This window comes from Giraffa tippelskirchi, chromosome 1 (genome assembly GCF_054371585.1).
Source record: "Giraffa tippelskirchi isolate mGirTip1 chromosome 1, T2T-mGirTip1v1.2.pri, whole genome shotgun sequence".
NCBI classification, from domain to species: domain Eukaryota; kingdom Metazoa; phylum Chordata; class Mammalia; order Artiodactyla; family Giraffidae; genus Giraffa; species Giraffa tippelskirchi.
The window spans coordinates 110,836,655-110,859,055 of NC_137275.1; the positions used below are offsets into that span (position 1 = coordinate 110,836,655).

At 42.0% G+C, this 22,401-nt stretch overlaps 1 long non-coding RNA gene across 1 annotated transcript; it reads left to right on the forward strand.

Annotated features, from left to right (window-relative positions):
- The first annotated feature begins 54 nt into the window (after positions 1–54).
- Positions 55–21,620, forward strand: LOC145506881 (uncharacterized). The gene is made up of 2 exons (XR_014054415.1): positions 55–275; positions 18,075–21,620. It is a non-coding gene; the product is annotated as an uncharacterized LOC145506881 (long non-coding RNA).
- The last annotated feature ends 781 nt before the right edge of the window (positions 21,621–22,401 follow it).

Here is a 22,401-nt window from a genome sequence, read left to right on the forward strand (position 1 = left end):
GGTCATGGGACCATATTCCAGGTCCCGTGACCATACCGCAGGTCACGTGTGAGCTGCTCGCCCTGTGTCAGCGGTGGAGAGAGTGCGGTACCCCAAGAGCAGGGCTGAGAGTCCAGTCACTGTGTCCGTGTGCTCAGGGTCCTGGGACGTGCCTGCGCGTCCTCTCTACACACCGCTTTGTCCTCTGCAGACGGAAGATTCACGATAAACCTCTTCGCTTCGCAAGCGCTGTTGCACGCACCCACATTCAAGGGAGCAAGGCCTCCGGTTTGAAGGTAAGTTTGGAGATCCTCTCTTAACCTCCGGGCTTGTTTCTTGTATCCCGTTAGAATAATTTATTCAGTCTGAAAACCCCCAGGAGGACCACCATATGCTGCTTTGCGTATTCAGGATTCTTAGCTGTTCTGAGTAGAGGGCATGGCCCAGGGGCCTCCCAAAGGCAATGAATTTTGTCCAAGGAAGCACCTGAGAGGCTGAATCTCTGAGTCACTTTGCTGTACACCTTAGACAAACAAATTATGGTAAATCAGCAATACCTCAATTTAAAGAAAAGATATTTCCTCATCAAAAATTGTTTGAATTTTGTCAAGTTTTTCTTTCAATTGTTGGTTCTTAGTATGCAGTCTGATTGGTTTGGTGGTGTTTTGTGAGTTAGGGATCCAACTTACCTTCTCCTATGGATACAATATTGTCCCAATGGGACGATTCCTTTGTCCTTTCTCCTAGAAATGTCCTTTCTGCGTTTACATATTAAGAAGCTATTTTTCCAAATGCCAAGTATCGAGAAGTTCGGGTCTTTGGTAATTTGTACTCCAGAGGCTTGTTTCCACTTCTGTGTCTTCTATTTGCATTTTACCATTGCCCGTTTGTCGTATACACAAGTGCCCTCAGAGGGCTCTCTGCAGTGAACCGTGTATGTTTCTGTGAGGACAGAGGATGTGAGCACGGAGGAGAGGCTGAGTCCATAGTGACCATGTGAGCATGCTCAGCAACCCCAATATTAAGTCTGGCTGAGACTTTCTCAGGCAAGGTCTGTGTTTCTTCCTCTTGGTGTCTGGATACGCAAAAAGATGTTGGTGGATTGGGACGTGGGTCTCTGGGTCCAGCAGTGTAGAGATATACCCATGGCCTGCTTTTCCATGATATTTTCCTCCTGCGGGCTCCGCTGAGCTGGTGTGGAGAGATTTCTGATAAAGGCTTGAGAGGTAGTCAATCCTTCTGCTTTTCATGCCCTGCCTCGTCCATACTTCTGTCATTTTTTTTAATGTAGCTAATTTTCAATGGTGTTAGCCCTTGTGTCATTCTGACACTCAGGCACCTGTGGTTTAATAGACCTCCAAGTCCCGGGAGCTCTTTGCCTGGTGGAGACGTGGAGCACTCAGGGAGCAGTACCACATCACCCTGGAGCCTGGACCAGAGAGAAGGTTCTTGCCAGGAAGGCTCCATCCCTGCTGTGGGGGGTTCGGAGTTGTCACTTCCGATTGTGCATCCCCCGGGCCCTCGGTGCAGGCCCCACTCTGAGATCTGGAAAGGAGGTGGCTTCCCTCCCTGACACAGAACTAGTCTTTTCTGTCCTCATCCTTGTCGCCTCCCATCTGGCTCCCAGGCTCTACCCTTGAGCCTCACCCACAGGATCAGGAGAGCCCAGTTCTAGAGGAGTGTCATACAAGGAGAGTCTCCTGGAGACACTCCATCCCCGGGCCTAAATAAGCACTTCTTCGGAGTTTCACAGCTCTGGGTGTAGATCCTGGGTTTGTGTCCATTTTACAGTTGAATATGTTGAGCCTCAGATCATTGTGTGATTTGCCCTGGGTCACTGTGCGGGTCAGCGGGTGAGCTGAGATTTGAACCCAGACTGTATGTCTTGGAGGCCGTGACGATACAGGTGTTCCCGCTCCTCGGTTAAATTTATTTGAAGTTGTTTTTTTTTTTTGATGCATTTGTATATGGGACTTTTCTGTTCTCTTATGCTTCCTATCCTGCTATATTGCTGAGTTTATTAGTTTTAATACTTCTTACTTGGTGGCATTTTTAGGGTTTCATATAAATCCTGTCATAATCGAATAGTGACAGTGTAACTTCCTCTGTTCCAATGGGGATGCCGTTTATTCCCTTTTCTGGCCTAGTTCCTCTGGGTAGGACACTTCCGCCACTATGTTGAACAAGATTGGTGAGAACGGGCATCCTTGTACTATTCCTGATCTTTTAGGAAAATCTTTCAGCTCTTTATCACTGAGTTGGATGTTAGCTGTGGGTTTGTCTTAACGTGCCCTTTAGGATGTTCCATGGATAACCACTGTATTGAGAGATGGTATCAGAATTGATGTTACACTTTGTTGAAAGCTTTTTCTGCAATTATTGAGAAGATCACATGATTTTAGTCTTCATTTTGCTCATATTGTGTATCACAGTAATTGATGTACAGATAATAAATCATGCTTGCAGGCCCAGAATAAATCTATTTGATCCTAGTGTATGATTCTTTTAACGTATGCTTCAGTTTGGCTTGGTAATACTTTTTTGAGGATTTTTACATCCAGGTACACCAGGGTCAGGGTTCTCTGGTGGTTCATATGGTAAAGAATCTGTCTGCAATGCGGGAGGCCTGGGTTTGACCCCTGGGTCAGGAAGATCCCCTCGAGAAAGGAATGGCTACCCCACTCCAATGTTCTTGCCTGGCAAATTCTGTGGACAGGGACCTGGTGGGCTATAGTCCATGGGTCACAAATAACTGGACATGACTGAGTGACTCACACTTACAAGAGTGCTTCTTGACATTTTTAATGTCTACATTGAAGATTTTATCTCAGTCAAAAATTACAGTCAAAGGCAAACATGTCAAAAGTCCAAGAGTCCTTAGAATTAAATGACAATAAGACATAACAGATGAAAGCAAGAAGGACTCCACATATTTACTTTTCATAGGAATTTTAGCTCTTCCGAGGAATTCTCATTAAGCTGAATTAAAATGCAAGCTTTAGTTTAAAATCTTAACCTTTTTCGGTATTATGTTTCTATTTTGAGACTGAAAGTTCATTATTTCTGTACGAGATATTAAGCAATGCTATGTAGCTATTAAAATCATATTTTCAAAAACTCGAATGACATTTATAAGCACTTATATTGGAAAAATAGCTAGGAATAGAAGATGATCCCGTATAGCTCTAAATGAAAGTACAAATGTGTTGAATGATAGTTTTCAGATTGTATTTATTGATTTTTATTTGGAGAATAACTGCTTTACAGTGTTGGGTTGGTTTTCCTCATGCAATTCCACGAATAAACCATAAGTATATTATCCACTCTTTGGTGAGACTGCCTCCCAGTTCCTGGCATCCCACCCTCTAGGTCGTCCCAGAGCACCATGCTGGGCTCCCTATGTTATCCAGCAACTTCCCATTAGCTAGCTATTTTGCATATGGTAGTGGCTATGTTTCATTGCTACTCTCTCCATTTGTCCCACTCTCTCCTTCTCCAGCTGAGTTCACAAGTCCTTCCTCTACATCTGTGTATCTATTTCTGCCCTTCAAATATTCACCAGTACCATTTTACAAGATCGCATGCGTATGCAGTAATATACTACATTTGTTTTTCTCTTTCTGACTGACGTCACTCTGTATCCCAGTTTCTAGGTTCATCCACCTCAGTTCAACGGATTCGTATTTGTTCCTTTTCATGGCTGAGTCGTGTTCCATTGCATGTATGTCCCACAACTTCTTTTTCCATTGTTCTCTTGAGAGACATTAGGTTGCTTCCATGCCCTGCCTATGTTAAATAGTGCTGCAATGGACATTGGGTACGAATGTCTTTTTAGAGTTATGGTTTTCTCAGGGTGTATGGCCAGTAGGGGATTGTTGTGTCATATTGTAGTTTTAGTCCTACTTTTTAAGGAAACCTATGTTCCTTCTCCATAGTGGCTGTATCCATTTACATGCCTACTAACATTGCAAGAGGGTTCCCTTTCTTCCATGTCCTGTCCAGCGACTATTATGTGTAGAATTGTTGATGATGGCCATTGTGACTGGTGTGAGGTGATACCTCATGTAGTTTTGATTAGCATTTCCTGAATAATGAGCGATGTGGAGCATCTTTTCATGTGTTTGGTGGCCTTCTTCCTGTCTTCTTTGGAGAAATTTGTTCAGGTCTTCTGCTCATTTTTCAATTGGTTGCTTTTTTTCCAGTATTAGTCTCGATCATCTACTTGTGTACTTTGTAGATAATCCTTTCCCAGGATTCCATAACGTACATAATTCCTCAGAACATACCTTAGTCTTTTTGGACGGAAGAACATCAAGTGCCTTCTTTGGTGTGTATGTATGTACATGGCATGTGTTTATTTTCATTGTGCAGATCTTGCCCTTATTCCATTAGATTTATCCCTGAGGAGTTCATAGTTTTAGATGACATTATAATCAAGGGTATTCTTTAAAATGTCAATTTCTGGTCTAGTTTAGTATGCTGAAATACGGAGCATTTTTATATGTTGACCTTGTATACTGCAACGTTGCTGAACTCACTTTCATGCTTGTACCTCTTTTGTTGATTCATTTTCCACGTTAATCATCAGGTCGTCAGCAAGTACAGTTATATTGTTTTTTCAGTTCATATGATTTCGATTTCTTTTTTCTTGTCTTGTAACAGTGGCTAGGAGTTCCAGTACAGAGTTGAATAAAAGCCAAGAGAGCAGACATCCTTGCTTGGTTCCTGATCTTGAGGAGAAACACCATATGTTGTCAGCTCTACATTTTTTGTAGATGCCGTTTATGAGGTTGGGGCAGTTTTCTTCCATTCCTAGATCGCTAAGATTTCCATATATAAATGATAAATACTGTCAGATGCCTTTTCTCTCTCTTTTGAGGTGAGACTGTGGTTTTTATTTTCAGTCCACTGATATGGTGAATTTCACTGATTTCTTCAAATGTTGGCCGAAACTTATGTTCTTGGGATAAACCCTACTTGTCATGATACCTTGTACTTTTAATTGATTACTGATTTCCTGATGTGTCATTAAGGAATTTTGCATCTGTGTCTCTGAGGGATATTGATATTCTTGTAATATGTTTGTCTGGTTTGGGTATCAAGAGAATTCTGGCCTCAGAATGAGTTAGGTGTTTCTTTCTTCACTATTTTGGAATAGTTTGTGTATAACCAGGATTTTCTTCATAACTGTTTGTTAGGATTCACTAGTAAGGCCATTTAGGATAGAGATTTTGTGCGTGTGGGTGTATGGGTAGGTAAGATTTCTAACTACGGATTTGAGTTTTAATAGATTGAGGTTATCTGTTTCTTACTGAGTGGCTTTCATAGGTTGTGTCTTTCAACAAAGTAGGGTATTTTATCTAAGTTGCCTGAAGTTGTTCACAGTTTACCCTTTCCTTTCAGTGTCTATAGGATCTGTACTGATGTTCCCTCTTTGATTCTTGATATTGGTAGTTTATGTCTTCTCTTTTTTCTTCGTCACTCGGCTTAGTCATTTTTGTTGATATTTTGAAGAACCTGATTTTAGTTTTTTCATTTCATTTTGTTTCTCTGGTCTCTGTTTCATTGATTTTTACTCTTTCATTTTCTTCTTTCTGCTTGCTGTGGATTTCATTTGTTCTTTTATAAGTTGTTTAAGATAGAGTCTTAGAGGATCGATTCAAAATCTTTCTTCATTTGTGTAAGTATTTCATCCTATCAGTTTCCCTCCAGGTACTGATCTAGCCATGTCCCGTAGCTTTTTAGTATATTGTATATTCACTTTTATTCACTTCAACATATTTCCTGTTTCATTTGTGATTTCTTCTTTGACACATGAATTCTTTAGAAATATGCTACTTTGCTGATGTTTGGGAGACTCCTGGATATCAGGGGGTTTTTAATTTCTAATTTAAATCTGTTGAGATCAGAAAACATGCTTTGTATGATTTGAGTCACTTTAAGTATGCTGAGATTTGTCTGTCTTTTGAAGAATGTCCCGTATCCCCTTGAGAAGAGTTTTATCGTGCTTCTTGTTGGATAGAGTGTTCTATCAAATGTCAGTTAGATCAAGTTGGTTGATAGTGCTGTTTAAGAGGGTTCTCTGGTAGCTCAGATGGTACAGAATCTGCCTGGAATGCGGGAGACCTGGGTTTGATCCTTGGGTTGAGAAGATCCCCGGGAGGAGGGCTTGGCAACCCACTCCAGTACTCTTGCCTGGAGAATTGTTTAAAGGCTTCAACATCCTTACTGACCTTGGTTGGTTGTCTGTTTTGGCTTCCTTGTTCAATCAGTTATTGAGTCATGGAGAGGAAGACTGAGGTCCCTGACTGTAATTGTGGGTGTGTCCTATTTCTTCTTTCAGTCTATTTCGTTGTTGTTTTCCTTATCTCTTCTTTTTAAAGCTATTTTTTAATACACTTAACTGACTTTGAAATTAGCAGATGTGTTGCTAAAGAAATTTGGAACACAAAGCGTTGAAATTAAAATTCAAGCTAGCCAGAGATATTTTTAGTGAGTAGAGTTAGGTCAATCCTTCAAACTTGTTCATGAGTCGTGCTCATTCTTTGTTGACATATTATTATGTATAAAAGCTATTTCAGAGAAGTAATGTGTAGTCATTACAATTTTATCATGGTTTGGTAGATAGGTTAAATTTATTGCCACAGATGAGTCATAGACTTTTAATGGTATAATTTCTTTGTATAAAATTTTGCCAGCAAATTTAAAAGGTAGCAAAGAAAAGATCAAATAATTTTGAAGTTATGATCAATACTGTTGTCTTTGGCTTAGCCTTTGAGATTATGTAATTGTTTAAAAATCCATTTTCAAGATGATGTAAATGGCCCTTGTGACTGCTTCCGTGGGTTTTTTTCCTCAATTGCTGCTGCTGCTGCTAAGTCGCTTCAGTCGTGTCCGACTCTGTGCGACCCCATAGACGGCAGGCCACCAGGCCCCCACGTCCCTGGGATTCTCCAGGCAAGAACACTGGAGTGGGTTGCCATTTCCTTCTCCAATGCATGCAAGTGAAAAGTGAAAGTGAAGTCACTCAGTTGTGTCCTACTCTTCACGACCCCATGGACTGTAGCCTACCAGGCTCCTCCGTCCATGGGATTTTCCAGGCAAGAGTACTGGAGTGGGTTGCCATTGCCTCCTCCATTTTTTCCTCAATTAACCATCCTTAATTACTGAATGCAGACCCGCGCGTACAGGAACGTGAAACATGAGTGGATCGGCAACAAGTGGCTGCCCAGTCTCGGCCTCCCGCACAACCGTAGCTATTTCGTGGAGTGCCTTGTGCACGTGCGGATGCTGGACCACTTGACCAAGAAAGCCCTTCGTGGGCAACTGAAAATGGTTGATAGTTTTCACAGGTCAGTCGGTGCAAGAAGTTCTCACTAGCCTGCTGAGAGATGTTTGCCTGCGGCCAGGTCTAAATTTTTTTTTTCTCTTGGAAACAGAAACAGTTTCCAGTGTGGAATTGTGTGCCTGCAAAGGTTGAACTATGACCAAAAAGAACTGGAAAGGAAAAGAGAAGAAAGCCAGCATGACCTGAAAGGCTAGTACAGTCCTATTTCTTGCTTCCCAGTGTATAAGCAGCCTCAGTGATTTCCTATTTGAAAGAAAACTTCAGGAAATGCTTTCCTTGGAGAAAACACACCTCGCATCATGACAGAGGAGGGAGGGATGGAAAGGACTGTTTTTGAGGTCGTCCTCTGTGGCCAGAGAACTTGTGCTCCGTCCTTGGGCTCACGTCGGTGAGCTCAGTCGTGTCTGACTTGTTGCGACCCCGTGAACTGTAGCCTACCAGGATCCTCCGTCCATGGGATTTTTTAGGCAAGAGTACTGGAGTGGGTTGCCATTTCCTTGTCCAGAGGATCTTCCCGACCTAGGGATTGAACCCAGGTCTCCTGCATTGCAGGCAGATTCTTTACCATCTGAGCCACCAAAGGTGCTGAGTACTCTGCAGATTGTAGATGCCACTGATTAATTCACAGAAATTCCTTGCTTAGGACTTTGCAGATGAAGTTACTGCTTAAAGATTACTTTTGTCATTTAAAAAAAGCAAAGTTAATATCTGATTTGAATGTGATTACTGTTTTAATTAATTTCCATTTATATGCACTATCAATTAATTCAATTAAAACATTGGGCTTTTAAAAAATTGAGTATCTTATACTGAAGTGAGTTTCTCTTTGTGCACGTGCTAACAAACTTCATGCATCTATCTGTGCGTCATGAATTGTTTTTTTTCCCCCTCCCTTCCTTTCTGCCTTCCTCATCTTTCTTTTTTGTAAAGTGTAGTTGATTTACAATGTTATATTAGTTTCAAGTGTGTAACAGTGATTCAGAATTTTTTCTTTTTCTTTTTTTTTTTTTTACTGGCTGTGCTGAGTCTTTGCTGCTGCACAGGCTTTTCCCTTGCTGCGGCAGGCGGGGACACTCTCTAGCGGTGGTTCCTCAGCTTCTCACTGCAGTGGCTTCTCTTGCTGTGGCTCCCGGGCTCTAGAGCACTGGCTCAATGGTTGTGGGGCATGGACTTGGTTGCTTCTTGGCATGTGGGATCTTCCTGGATCACGGATTGAACCCGTGTCTCCTGCATCAGCAGGTGATTCTTTGTCACTGAGCAACCAGGGAAGCCCTGATTCAGCAGTTTTACAGATTACACTCCATTTAAAGCTATTACAAAATAATGACTATATTTCCCTGTGCTGTACAATATATCTCTGTTGCTTAGCTATGTCATACATAGTCGCTTGTATGTCTTAATCCCATACCCCAATTTTGTCCCTCCCCAATTGTCCCTGAGATAAAGTTGTGAGATATATACATATACAGTGGACTATTACTCAGCCATAAAAGGAGAAAACTCGGCTATACACAACAATGCGATCGACCTAGAGAGTCTTCTGTTCAGTGAAATAAGCCAGGGAAAGACAAATACTCTCTGCTGTCACTGACATATGGGATTTTTAAAGTGAAATAAACAAACATACCAATCACAGTTATAGACAAATGTCCTAGCAGCTCCCTGCCTCTCTTCATCCCGCTTCCCTTCCCGACTCTTTCCTTTGCTTTCCTCCCCGCTTCCTTCTGTGCTCTTCCTTCCCTTTCTCTCTCTGCTTTTCCTTTTTCTCCTCCTCTCTCTCCTTTCCATGCTCACTCTCCTTTCTCCCTCCACCCCATGCCTTTCAGTGACCATGTTGAGCCAAGGGGGTGTTGTTGTTGTTTTTCAGTCACTAAGTTGTGCCCAACTCTTTGTGACCTCATGGACTGCAGCTGTCAGGATGCTCTGTCCTCCACTATCTTCTGGAATTTGCTCAGATTTATGTCCATTGAGTCAGTGATGCCATCTAACCATCCCATCCTCTGCTACCCCCTTCTCTTGTGGCCTTCAATCTTTCCCAGCATCAGGGTTTTTTTCCAGTGAGTTGGCTCTTCCCATCAGGTGGCCAAGGGGTAAATTAAGCTTATTTCTTTCTTTAGCACATTCACTGGAGTAACACATAGAACAGGCTCAGCATCACTAAGTTGGTCTGTTTCCTGAGCTGACTATAGTATTAACAGATCCCTACCAGAAAATGTGCTGTGTCCAGGAATCACTCAACTTTTTAACTTTCTAATCGCAAAGTGAATTCTTCCTTTTATATCTTAGAGGTCGGAAAAAATTACATCTTTGGGCTACTTTCCTTTTTCCAATTCACCTGCTTTCACATTTTACGTATTTGATTTTACAGTTTTAAGCAAATCATGGGGCCGTGTGTGTGTGTTCATAATCTGAAATACATCACAACTTATCTTTGTTTCATGAAATGCCAGTTGAACACCAGATACTGTCATTTGGTCAATTTGTGATATATACAAGCTGTGCTTGTATCTATTTGCATTCATCAGGACAAGTATTTAAACTAAATTGGTGTGCTAGTTCAATATGACTAAGTTCCGTCAATTTTATCAGTTGATTACCTCATTTAGTGGGTGTTTTCATTTTTCTAAATAACTAACCTCAACATTTAAAACTAGCCTTGTCATTGGGAATCCAAAATTAATTTAATTTCTAACAAGAGCATGAGAAAGGGTGCAATTAGGATACTTGATAAAGTAAGTTTTAAATCAAAAAGATCAAATTTAAAACATAGAATGATAATCTGACAAACTGGGTTTAATAATTACTGTGAATTTTGACCCAGTACAGATGTAAATATCGTGAAATATCTACACTTACACATGTCCACATCAATAAGGTTTATTGGCAGAAGTCTTTTGCAAGGTAATTTGATAATACATATTATAATAACTAGAGAAATGTGTATAAACTTCATGACTACCACAGGGAAGTAAACATTCCATCTTAAAAAACTGGGAAAATATCTGGGCATGAAGACGTCCATCATGGTGTTACCTATAATAGTAATATATTAAAATCAACATCAACATCCAGCAATAGGAAAATGACCAAATAAATAAGAGTATCATGCAATTGATAGAATTTTGTATAGCCATTAAAGAAGTAAAAATCATGGAGGCTCTGTAGGAACATAGAACATTCCATACTAAAATGTTATATGCTGTCTGTGCTATCATTTAATTTATGTGAGAACCACAGAACTAGAACTATTTATCCAATGTGTGCTTAGGGAGAATATGTCAGACTTTGTGCTAAAAACAACAGGCAGAAGCTGGCATGTAAAACCTTTGAGTATTTAATAAGTGTTTATGTGTAGTTTGTTTAATGCAGTGCTTGCTGTGTTAGTTTGCTGGGGCAACAATATCGAAGCCCTAGAGACACCTACTGCCTCACACTTCTGGAAGCCAGAAGTCCACAACCAAGGTTCAGGCAGAGCTGACCCCTCCTGAGGGTCAGGATGGCATCTCCCCCACGTCTCGCCTGTCAGTGCTGGTGGTTTGGCGATAATCACGGGCGCGCCTGGGCTGTGGGAAGCACCACCCCCATCTCTGCCTTCGCCTTTATATGGTGTTCTCCCCGTGTGCTGGTCCGTCTCCGGATTTTTGCTTTTTTAAGGATACCACTCACAATGGATTGGGCCCACCCAAGCTTAGTGGTGAAGAAGTGCCTGCCAATGCAGGAGACTTAGGTTCAATCCCTGGGTCAGGAAGATCCCCTGGAGAGGAAAATGGCAACCCACTCCAGTATTCTTGCCTGGGAAATCCCATGGACAGAAGAGCCTGGTGCGCTACAGTTCATGGAGTTGCAAAGAGTTGGACATGACTTAGCAACTAAACAACAACGTGTGTGTGTGCTTGCTAAGTCACTTCAGTCATGTCTGACTCTGTGCAACCCTATGGACTAAAGCCCGCCAGGCTCCTCTGTCCATGGGATTCTCCAGGCAAGCATACTGGAGTGGGTTGCCATGCCCTCTTTCAGGGGAGCTTCTCGACCCAAGGATCAAACCCATGACTCTTATGTCTCCTACATTGGAGACAGGTTTTTATCACTTTAATAGTAGGACTCAGTGCCCCCTGGGGAACCCTAGCAACAACAATGACCTCTAATTAAATCCATCCCCTCGGTAAAGATGCGCTCTCTAAATAAGGTCAGCCTCTGAGGCGCTGGCGGTTAAGCACTCCAGTAAATGAATTTATTGTGGATGGGGGTCAATTCAACCCATGACATTTAGGATACTATAACGTTTTAATAAATATTGGCTAATATTGTTACTATTCTTGCCAATAGTATTAAGAGCAGTGGTCAGAATATCATGAGATTGTGTGTTGTGAAACCAATCGCATTAACAAAATAGGATGAAAACCGTTGATTTTCTAGGGTGATAAGTTTCTAAGTAATCAGGAATTTTTTGTTTCCTTCTTCTGTTTTTCTCACCCTTATTTTAAAATTTTTATCATGCCTATCCTTCTCTAGATTTCGCACTATTTAAAAAGGGGGGAAATCTAAAACATCTCTTAAATATTAATATAAGCAGTTGCCATTCAACCATAAATACAAATTCCCAGGCTTTCCTCTCTTTCCCATCTTCAAACAGTGTCTTTTTCGTCTCCAACAGAAACACACCTGTGAAAAGTCCAGCTCCCTGATGGAGGAAGACAGAGGCTCTTTTCTTTCATTCTGTCTTTAACTATTACTTGAAACAGCAGCCTTCTCAGCTGCCTTCGTGTCCATTCCGAGGACTCTCTTTACTTTCCGGCCACACCGTGCGGCATGTAGGAGCTCAGCTCACCAACCAAGGGTCGAACCCTTGCCCCCTGCACTGGAGGCGCGGTGTCTTAACCACTGGACCTCCAGGAAAGTCCGAGTTCTTAGAATGTTACTTCACCATCTCTGCTTTTCCTGGCAGGAAAAACAAGGCATAATGTTTAAATTTCTCTCATCTCTGCTGATGACTGTGTAGTGATTACAACGTACGTGTTACTGCCTGTGGACTGTTTGTAGGAAAAAGGCCCTCAGGCCAGGTGACAAAATCTTTGCCTGTTTTAAAGTTATTCTTTTCTGTCATGATCTTTTTAAATATTTGTTTTCCTCCAGGTATCTGGTCTGTTGGATTTCTGTCTTCCTTGTGTGTCACCATCCTTGAGTTAGGACCCAGTGTTTTGTTTTCAGGAAACAAAATCTTGGATTGTGTAGCTTTCAGATTAAGAAGAAATGAATGATAAAGGTAACCATCATTTTGGAGTATTGATGGGCCACTTTTAAATATATATATATATATAACTCATAGATTATTCAGCTAAAATTTTTATAACTTATTTTATTTTATTTGACCATGCTGGTCTCCGTTGCTATGCGGGCTTTTCTTGTTGCAGAGAGAGGGCGCTCCCCTCTGACTGCAGAGCCGGACCCTGGGCTCGCCGCTCAGTGTTCGGGCCCCAGGGTCCAGAGCACAGGCTCAGTACCGTGGTGTACGGACTGTTGCTCCAGACGTATGGGATCTTCCTGGACCAGTGATCGAACCCGAGTCTCCCGCACTGGCAGGCAGATTCTTTACCACTGAGACATCTGGGAAGCCCCCAGGAAAGAAATTTTAAATTAAAAATGTATTGTTTTCACCTCATAAGATACAAACTGTCTTATTAAAATAGTAAGACTCAGTATTAACACGAGGGTGAGGCAGAAGCCACAGTCCCTGGGACCGTAGTCATGAGCCCTTCTGTCTGGCCCTGCTCCTGATATCTCAGGGTCCCTACAGTTTTAGAAAGACATTTCATGTGCAAGAAAACAGAGGATCCGTTAAATGAATTATTATTCATCCAAATGATGGGATGCCTGATGATCATTAAACACTGAGTTAAGGACAATATTTCATGGAAAATGTTCACGATATATCAAGTGAAAGAGTAAGCTAATAAATATAATACAGATTCGATTTTCTGCAATAATGATTAAAAAGTGTGGAAGTGTATACATCAAACTTAAACCATCATTGTTTCTAGGCAATGGCACGATGGAAAAAGCTTTGTGATTTTAGCATTTTATAGATTCTTTAGATGAACATGCACTGATTATGAAATTGGGTGGACTGAAGTTGGGGTCTGTTATAATGTTGAGGGCTGAGGTAAAGCCATTATATAAAGAATCTTGAATATATAACACACTGGAGTATTAACACCCATTCATTTGTTTAATCACTTAACCATTAATTCATTTAACAAATACTTTCTACCCTTTTACTCTATGATAATCACTGAGGAAGGGCTTCCCAGGTGGCTCAGTGGTAAAGAATTCTCCTGCCAATGCAGAATCCCCTGGGTCAGGAAGATCCCCTGGAGTAGGAAATGGTAACCGTCTCCAGTATTCTTGCCTGGAGAATGCCATGGACATGGAGCCTGGTGGACTACAGTCCATGGGATCTCCTATGAGTCGGACAGGGCTTAGCGAATACACAACAACAAAAAGTCATGGTGGAGGCCACCACGGATATACAACAGTGAGCAAAACAAACTCTCCCTGCCCTTAAGGAGCTTAGTGGGGAAAAGGAGAAGTAATAAGAATCACCCAAGTACATGTATAATTATATCCATGATAAGTGCAGTGAAGGAAAGGAATAGTGCTATGAGGGTCCATGGCAGGAATGCAATATCCATATTAAAATTTTAAATTATTATCTAATCAAAATATATAGTGCCTCCTTGTGTGTGTGTGTGTGTGTGTGTGTGCACGTGCTGTGTATTGTACGTTGTCACCAGCAGCAGCATCTCAAGTGAATACTCCAAAACTAGGAAAAGGAAATTCTAGCGAAAATATCTAGAAATACCAAAAGAGTGTGAAAATTCTTCAAAAGTAATATTGAAAAAAAAAAAATATTGAACCTTTGCATGATGAATCCTGGATAATTGCCTGAAGCTCTTAGTGGTGGACCCCTGAAGATTTAGTTTTCCACCATGCTCTTATCACGCATGCATTTTCCCTCAGAAGCTGAAAGATAAATCTGACACGCTCTGGATAAACACTGGCTAAGACTCTACACTTGCTGGTATGGGAAGGCGACATGACTTAGTCCCTGTTATCATCAGGTCTCCTATTAGGCAGCCTCGGCAAGGAGTCTGGATAGATCAACGTGTCAGGCTGCGTGCTTGGTGATGATTCAGACTGGGGTTGAGTTGAAGTCGCCACTCAAACAACTGGGAGTGTACAGCCATGCACAATTCCATTTAAACTGCAGGAAAAGTGAGAAGAGGGATAGGGTTTTGAACCCTGGCCCAGGTGGCATTGTGGTCAAGAATCCGCCTGGCAATGCAAGTGACACAAGGGACCCGGGTTCAATCCCTGGGTCAGGAAGATCCCCTGGAGGAAGAAATGGCAGCCTGCTCTACTATTCTTGCCTGGAGAATCCCATGGACAGAGGAGCCATGGGCTGCAGTCCATGGATCACAAAGAGTCGCACACGACTGGGCAACTAAGCACAGCACAGCACTAGAGCCCGGGAGCTGCCACTGCTGAAGCCCGTGCCCCCTAAAGCCCATGCTGGGCAACAGACGAGGCCCACACACCACAGTCAGAGAGTAGCCCCTGCTGTCTTAGCTAGAGTAAACCCGAGTGCAGCTACAAAGACCAACTCAGCAAAATATGTATAAATAAATAAAATTAAACAAGAAGGGCTTCCCCAGTAGCTAAAGCAATAAAGAGTCCTCCTGCAATACAGGAGACACAGGAGATGTGGGTTTGATCCCTGGATTGGGAAGATCCCCTGGAGAAGGAAGTGGCTACCCACTTCCATATTCTTGCCTGGAGAATCCCTACAGACAGAGGAGCCTGGCAGGCTACAGTCCATAGGGTCACAAAGAGACACGACAGGGCACATTCAAGAAAGAATCATGACAAGTAGAGAAATGAAAAAGTGAGATGGTGCTACCACGCCTAGGAGACCAGGGTAGAAAGAACAGGTCCTCCGGGATCATGTCAATGCAACCATATGTCTGGCTTACACTGTTCACTCGTGGCGGGATATGAACCAAGTCACTTAGCTTTCTGTGCCTTCAGAGACTCAGCTTTAAAATTAGAGAAATAGCCACCACCTTTATCATTTGGTTCTTTGAGGAATGAAGGAAATAGAGCTTGCACCTTTCCTAGCCTAGGACCTAGTACCGGAATGATACACTCTCCTCCCTGAGAATGAAACAGGTGAACGTGCAAACCCCAGCTTCTAGGATTGCTTCTCTGAGCTTTGCTCAACCTCGGTTGTTTAGTCACTGACTCCTGTCAGACTCTCTGCAATCCCACATACTGTAGCCGGCCAGGCTCCACTGTCCATGGATCCTTCAGGCAAGGATACTGGAGTGGGGTGCCATTTCCTTCTCCAGCTGAACCCCAGTGCTCACATCTATAAAGTGGGGATGAAATATTCTCACAGAGAGTTACTGAGAAGACTACAGAAAACTATGTGTGTAGCTTCTGGAAGAGGCTCATCAATGCTAGATCTTCCCAGTGTTTGACATGTGCTAGACCTCCGATGAGCATTTATCAAACTTAGTTGAATCACTCTGTTGTCATTAAGGCTCCCCCCTCCCCCCTGCCCTGCCAAAGGCTTTAATATTTTGGTCAATTGGACTTTAATGGTCAATTGAGTTTATGAGGCAGTTACTTAAAATCCATAGCATTACAACCCACATACCCAAGGATAGAAGTGATGTAACCTACCAGCCACTTGTTGTGAGCTTTGCTTAGGCTCTGAAGTGCTAGTTATCAGAGCCCTATCTACGCTCCCGTCCCCAACGCTTGGAGATACTCAAAGCTCCTTGAAGCCAACAATCGTCTTCTTTCTCTTTTTTGCATATTTCCATGACTGTTACATTGTCTTCTTCACATTTAAAGATGAAAAAGTCCTGCTGTTTATTTGCTGTTTATTTGTCTTAGTCTCCCGTGTGATTAATTGTTCCCTCCGTGTAGCAATATTTTTTTTCCAGTCCTATAGTTATGTAAACCAGAACTGCTTTTAAACATGTGGGGTTCATTTTATTGCCATTCATTTCTATTTAAATGACTAGAGGACAGGAAAACTATGTCGCCAGCCAACTATCAGTGGCGGTGAGATTGCTGTGTGGGGTCACATCTCAAAAACCGCCAGGAGCTTGGGGAAGAGTGACGACAACGCCCACGATGAGCGAGGGGGAGGCTTACAGCCGCCTCCTCACCTGCGCAAGCGGTTCACGGGCTCTCCGCAGCCACAGCTCGGCGTCCCGGGGAACGTTTGGGGGCGCCCACGATGAGCGAGGGGGAGGCTTACAGCCGCCTCCTCAACCTGCGCACGCGGTTCACCGGCTCTCTGCAGCCACAGCGCGGCATCCCGGGGAACGTTTGGGGGCGTAAAAGGACCTCTGGTCGTCAGGGTGAGTGGGGGGCGAGGACTCATATGGAATACGGGGTCCAAGGGATCCAGACTTTTCTTCCTCAAAGAACAAAGGACGTTCCTATATTCTGAGAGCTTTTGAAATGTTCCCGTGGATGTCCGGGAAGGTGGCAAACGTGTTTATAATCTTATGAGCCTAGAATCTAACCACCCTTCACAGACAAGTCTAAATTATCTCTTCACACTTTTAACCACTCAATTCTCCAGAAGCACAATATCTGTATAAACTGATGTAAACTTTTACTGTGGTTCATAACTACTGAGTCAGTCATTCACTGTTTTGGAAAACCTCAGTATTTTCCAGATGCAACAACCAACACAATAAACCTTCATTAGTTGTGTAAATATGTCTAAATAGATAATTCTATGTCTAAGTGTAAATATTTGACAATTACATTTTGTCTCCTAGCATGGTCAAGACTAAATGTTCCTGTATTAAAATCTGTGTCATATTATTATTGCTCTAAAGCACAGTAGTGTTCTCTTATTTCTCATAATTATGATATTACATCTTAAAATTATATGGTACAAAGCTCATATTAGCTATGAACTTTACTGCATAAGAGTAAAAGAGATAGTATGAAATATTTGCTATAAAAATGACATTGGTTTGGGTAGTGTTAAGAACCACTGGTGTAATAGAAGCTTATAATAATGAATTAGTATCAGCACAAATATTTCATGCATCTCCATGTATTTTACTAACGATTCCTGACACACATGAACTGTAGTGTAAACAGGATGTTTGTGAATTCCTCCTGACTGGAAGAAGACTTGTTTTCAAGATTATACCATAAGTGAAAGTACAAGTCGCTCAGTTGTGTCCGACTCTTTGTGACTCCATGGATATTCCATGGAATTCTCTAGGCCAGAATACTGGAGTGGGTAGCCTTTCCTTGCTCCAAGGGATCTTCCCAACCCAGGGATTGAACCCAGGTCTCCCGCATTGCAGGCAGATTCTTTACCAGCTGAGCCACAAGGGAAGCCCATATACCCCCATAAATTAGGGAGGTACCAATTTAACACAAGTTCATTAAGCATCTCTAAAGTGCAAGGCACTTTTCTGAATAATAAGCAGATCACATCTTCCTCACTTCCAGGTCTTATCTTAACTGTGGTCAAGCTAGTCTTGAGGATCTCATCAAAAACCAGATGAATGAGATGAAGGTTACTCGATTTTATTTTCCAAGTTTGGACATCCATTCTATCCTCACTGCAACAAGCCTTTCTCATTAAAACATTTTTATTTTGCAAATATTTATCTACAAACATCTGTCCTTTCCCTCCCTTTTCTAGGAGAGCTCTGGGTATGTACTTGACTCCATAATAAAGATTTTGATTTGTAGAGGCATCCAGGATGTAAAACATCACCAGACTGCAAACCCAAAGTGCTATAAAAGTTGTAAGACATTGGAGATCATTTCCTAAATTATTGACAACTGTATTGTTTGAAAGACTCACAAGTGAAAGGTGCATATTTAAGGAGAAAGACGGCTGATGTGGAAACTCAACGCTCTGACCTATCAGTCGGTATGCAACTCTATCTCCATAGAACACCTTTGAAATCAACAAGAACTCTGCTGGCTTCAGGAGACAGGAGCGCGCCTGCAAGAGTAACGTGTGCACCGCGGGTGCCCCGTCTCCCCCAGGGGGACTCCACGCCACAGGTCTGACGACAAAGTCAGGCACCTACTCTTCCCCTTCTAACATGTAACTGATGAGACGTGCTCTTTTTCAAAGGGAATCAGAAAACTGTACAAATTCAGGCTTCGGGCCCATGGGTCTTCTCTCAAATTACCACGCACATCCAACATTTATGCACATATAAGCAGGACATTGATATAACTTAACAAGCTGAAATAAAGATGGACTCTTGTTACCATTGCAATGGTTCATTTTACGTGTCAACTTGACTGCCCTTAGGGATGGATGCCCAGACAGCTGGAAGAACATTCTTTCTGGGTGAGTCTGTGCATGTGTGCCTGGAAATGACTGGCATTTGATCTGGTAGCTGGCGTGAAGAGCCACTCTCACCAATCCACCGGGCCCTCGAGTGGAACAGAAAGGTAAGGGAAGGGCAAGTTCTTCCCTCGTCTTGAGCTGGAAGGTCACCGACATGCCAAGACACGGCAGCTCCTGCTCGCAGACCTTCAGACCCCCAAGACTTAAACCAGCAGCCCGCTGGCTCTCAGGACTTTGGACTTGGACCGAAGCATGTCACTGGCTTCCCTGGTTCTCCAGCTTGCAGGTAGCAGATTGTGGAGCATCTCAGCTGTCATAGTGGCTCAGATGGTAAAGAATCTGCCTGTGATGCAGGAGACCCAGGTGCCATCTCTGGGTTGGGAAGACAACCTGGAGAAGGAAATGGTAACCCACTCCAGTATTCTTGCCTGGAGAATTCCATGGACAGGAGTCTGGTGGGCTCATGGGGTTGAGTTCATGGGGTCAAGTTCACGTGGTCGAAAAGTGCTGGACATGACTGAGCGACTAACACTTTTCACTTTCAGCTGGCATAAGTGCATGAAGCAACTGCTATCATAAATCTCCTCTTATAACTACATTTATATCTATATCTATATCTATTACTATATGTTGCTGTTGCTGAGTCACTAAATCATGTCCGACTCTTTGGGCCCCAGTGGACTACAGAACACCAGGTTCCTCTGGCTATCTCCCTGAGTTTGCTCAAAGTCAGGTCCATTGAGTCAGGGATGTTATTATCCTCTGCCGCCTCTTTCTCCTACCTTCAGTCTTTCCCAGGATCAGGGTCTTTTCCAATGAGTCGGCTCTTCGCATTAGATGACCAGAGTATTGGAGCTCTTAAGAGTCTATATATCTATATCTACTTCTATATCCCATTGGTTCTGTTTCCCTAGAGAACCCTGACTTATACCTCTACTTTGCAAAAATAAACCTGACTTTTGATGGGACACTTTGAAAGGTGAAATATTAAAACACACAAAAATGTTTTCTGATTTCTTAACTGCAGCATCTGGTGTGTCAGCCACACCATGGTAAAGCCTCACCCTGCTTTGTCTGTTACAGTGTTTATAGCTCTGGATTTTCATTTGAAAGACTTGTCTATCGTAATTGTACATCCCCACCCAGAAATACGAGGTCTCTGACAATAAGGATTTTGTCTATCACATTAATTTATATGTCTCCAATGCCTACTCACAATGCTTGATATAGAGCAAGAAGTATTTGGTGAATAAATGACCAAATGTTGCCTTATCTTACAGATCAGTAATTTCAAGCTGAAGGGCAACTATAGAGTAAGAGGGGGAGATGCAGATAAATAGAAGAATTTGTGGGCTGTTAAATACTGTGAGTCTATCTTCTGAGATGGTAGCCCTAGGTTATTGTGTCTGATGGAAACTTACAGCTTTCGGAACTTTCTAGGCTTTCCAAAGTCCTCACAATATGTGGGAGACTGATTGAAATCAGTGTGCCTTGCACCTGCGGTAATTTTTAATAGCAACAGAATATAAAGCACTTTTCCCTTCATCCTCCCCTAACGACTCTGGTTCTAGGGACAGGACTTGGCAGAAGTGAGCCACACAAGACCGAGCGTCTTCTTGGACTGACCGTAAGGACTAGATTGTTTCAGAGACCTCGTGGTTGAGGGCATGAGGAAAGTCGTGCAAGGTCAGAGAAGGTCCCTGAGACAATGAGAAAGTCCCCGTTTCCCCTCATGCCTGTCCTGAAAGCGGGGTTTCATGTTCTGGATGCAGAGAGTTGCGGAGGGAGCAATTCTCGCTGCTGTATGTGCGTTCAGATGGGGAAATCGGTTTAGTCTGGAAAGTCATCCTTTGAATGTTTTTGCTTTTATTCAAATCCGTCTTAGAAATGCCCCTTGCTATGCCTTCACCTGACACAATACCCTTGGATGTTGACTAGTTTGCCTAATATGGGACTTTAGAAATGTTAAGCTTCTCCACAGTACTGGTTGAGAATGGCCAGCTAAAATTTTATTGGCTTGGCTTAATTTATACTTAGAGCTAAGACAGTTTATGATTTCAATTCATAAATGACTCTGTTTCAGGATACAAATAATAAGAGCAGAGTGGTTTATCCAGAGAGGTGAGTATTTTATTACACATGATGATGTTCTATTATTATTTATGGTATAAAAATTAAAAGAAGGATCTTTGGAGAAGGAAAAGATCTCATTTTATAAAATTATTTTATGAGAAAGGAGTATTATGTTTAAACTCTGAACTAGATGTTCTTGCGGTATAAAGTGAAGGATAGTCAAACATCACAATCCTGTACTAATTGGGGTCCAGGTAAATTACAAAACTATTTCAATGAAATGCAATTTCCGTGCTGTCAAGTCCTTTAATAAATAGATAAGATGCTCCTTGGGAAAATGCATTTACACAGAATAGCTACTTTTCTTTGAATAGAAAACACAAGTCAATGTCATTCTAGCTAAGTCACATTATTATGAACTACAAATTAGTGAATTCCAAGTAAATCAGATTTTAGTGTGTATTTCAAGTTTTCAATATCTTTAAGTAAGGATTTTTTTGGAAAAAATGCAGTAGTTAGCATATGACTCCTTCAAACTATTGGTGCTTGAAACCAAATTGTTCAAATTTGACTTTCCTGCTCAGTAAATAATAATTTAGAGTTTGGTTCATTCTGTGACTGCAGTCAAGATGTTTTATATTTTAAGTGTCCTGATACATGTTAAATTTTCCCTTTAAATATATACAACTAAGCATCATATATCAAGACTGCCCAAATGTTTAATATTATCTGTACTAATAAAGTAAATTTATCTAATCCAGACCTCTATGTGCAAAATAAAGCATTAAAAGTGAACTGTTAAATGAACTATCGCAAGAATCTTTTCTTTAATTCACCGATTAATTGTACATGGAAAAGATCACTCCTTTATAACTCTCAATACGTCATCTCGGAAATTTCTCTGCTGTTGGTACTCCCTAAAGGGAGGCTAAATAACCAAGCTTCTCTTCCTGGTGGATCCATTGGAAATATGATGCTGTATAAACCCCCAGCAAACAGCTATAAATCTAGCTAACATTCACTGTGTCTGTGAAGATGGAATGATTCTCCCCAGACAAGCTTTGGAAAATAATGTATTGATTTCTGATAGCAATTTATTGTTCTTTGCAATCAACTGTGTTTATACTGTGGCCTTACATTATAGCCCTTCCTCTTCCATTCTTAGTCTTTGGAATATGAAATCAGAGAGCCAGAAAGCTTCAAAGAGGTCACCTCAAAAATCCATGAAATGGAGATGAATTTTTTGAGTCATACAATTTCTACTCGCTCTGGTCTTATTTTAGTAGTCATAGCAAATGACACAGCATTATCTAACCTTGGGCTTCCACCCAAAGTACCTCTAACCCATTTAAAGCAAAGAGCAATTACAAAGTCCCTAAAACTCAGGTCTCCACTCCCCCCCAAAATACTGAATCCCAATGCCACCCAAGCGTGTGCTTGGAGGTTTTGACACTGTACGTGTCTTATAAACGTGTGTGCCCAGTTTCTCAGTCGTGTCTGACGCTTTGTGACCCTGTGGCCTGTAGCCCACCAGGCTCTTCTGTCCGTGGGATTCTCCAGCCAAGAACACTGTAGGGGTTGCCATTTC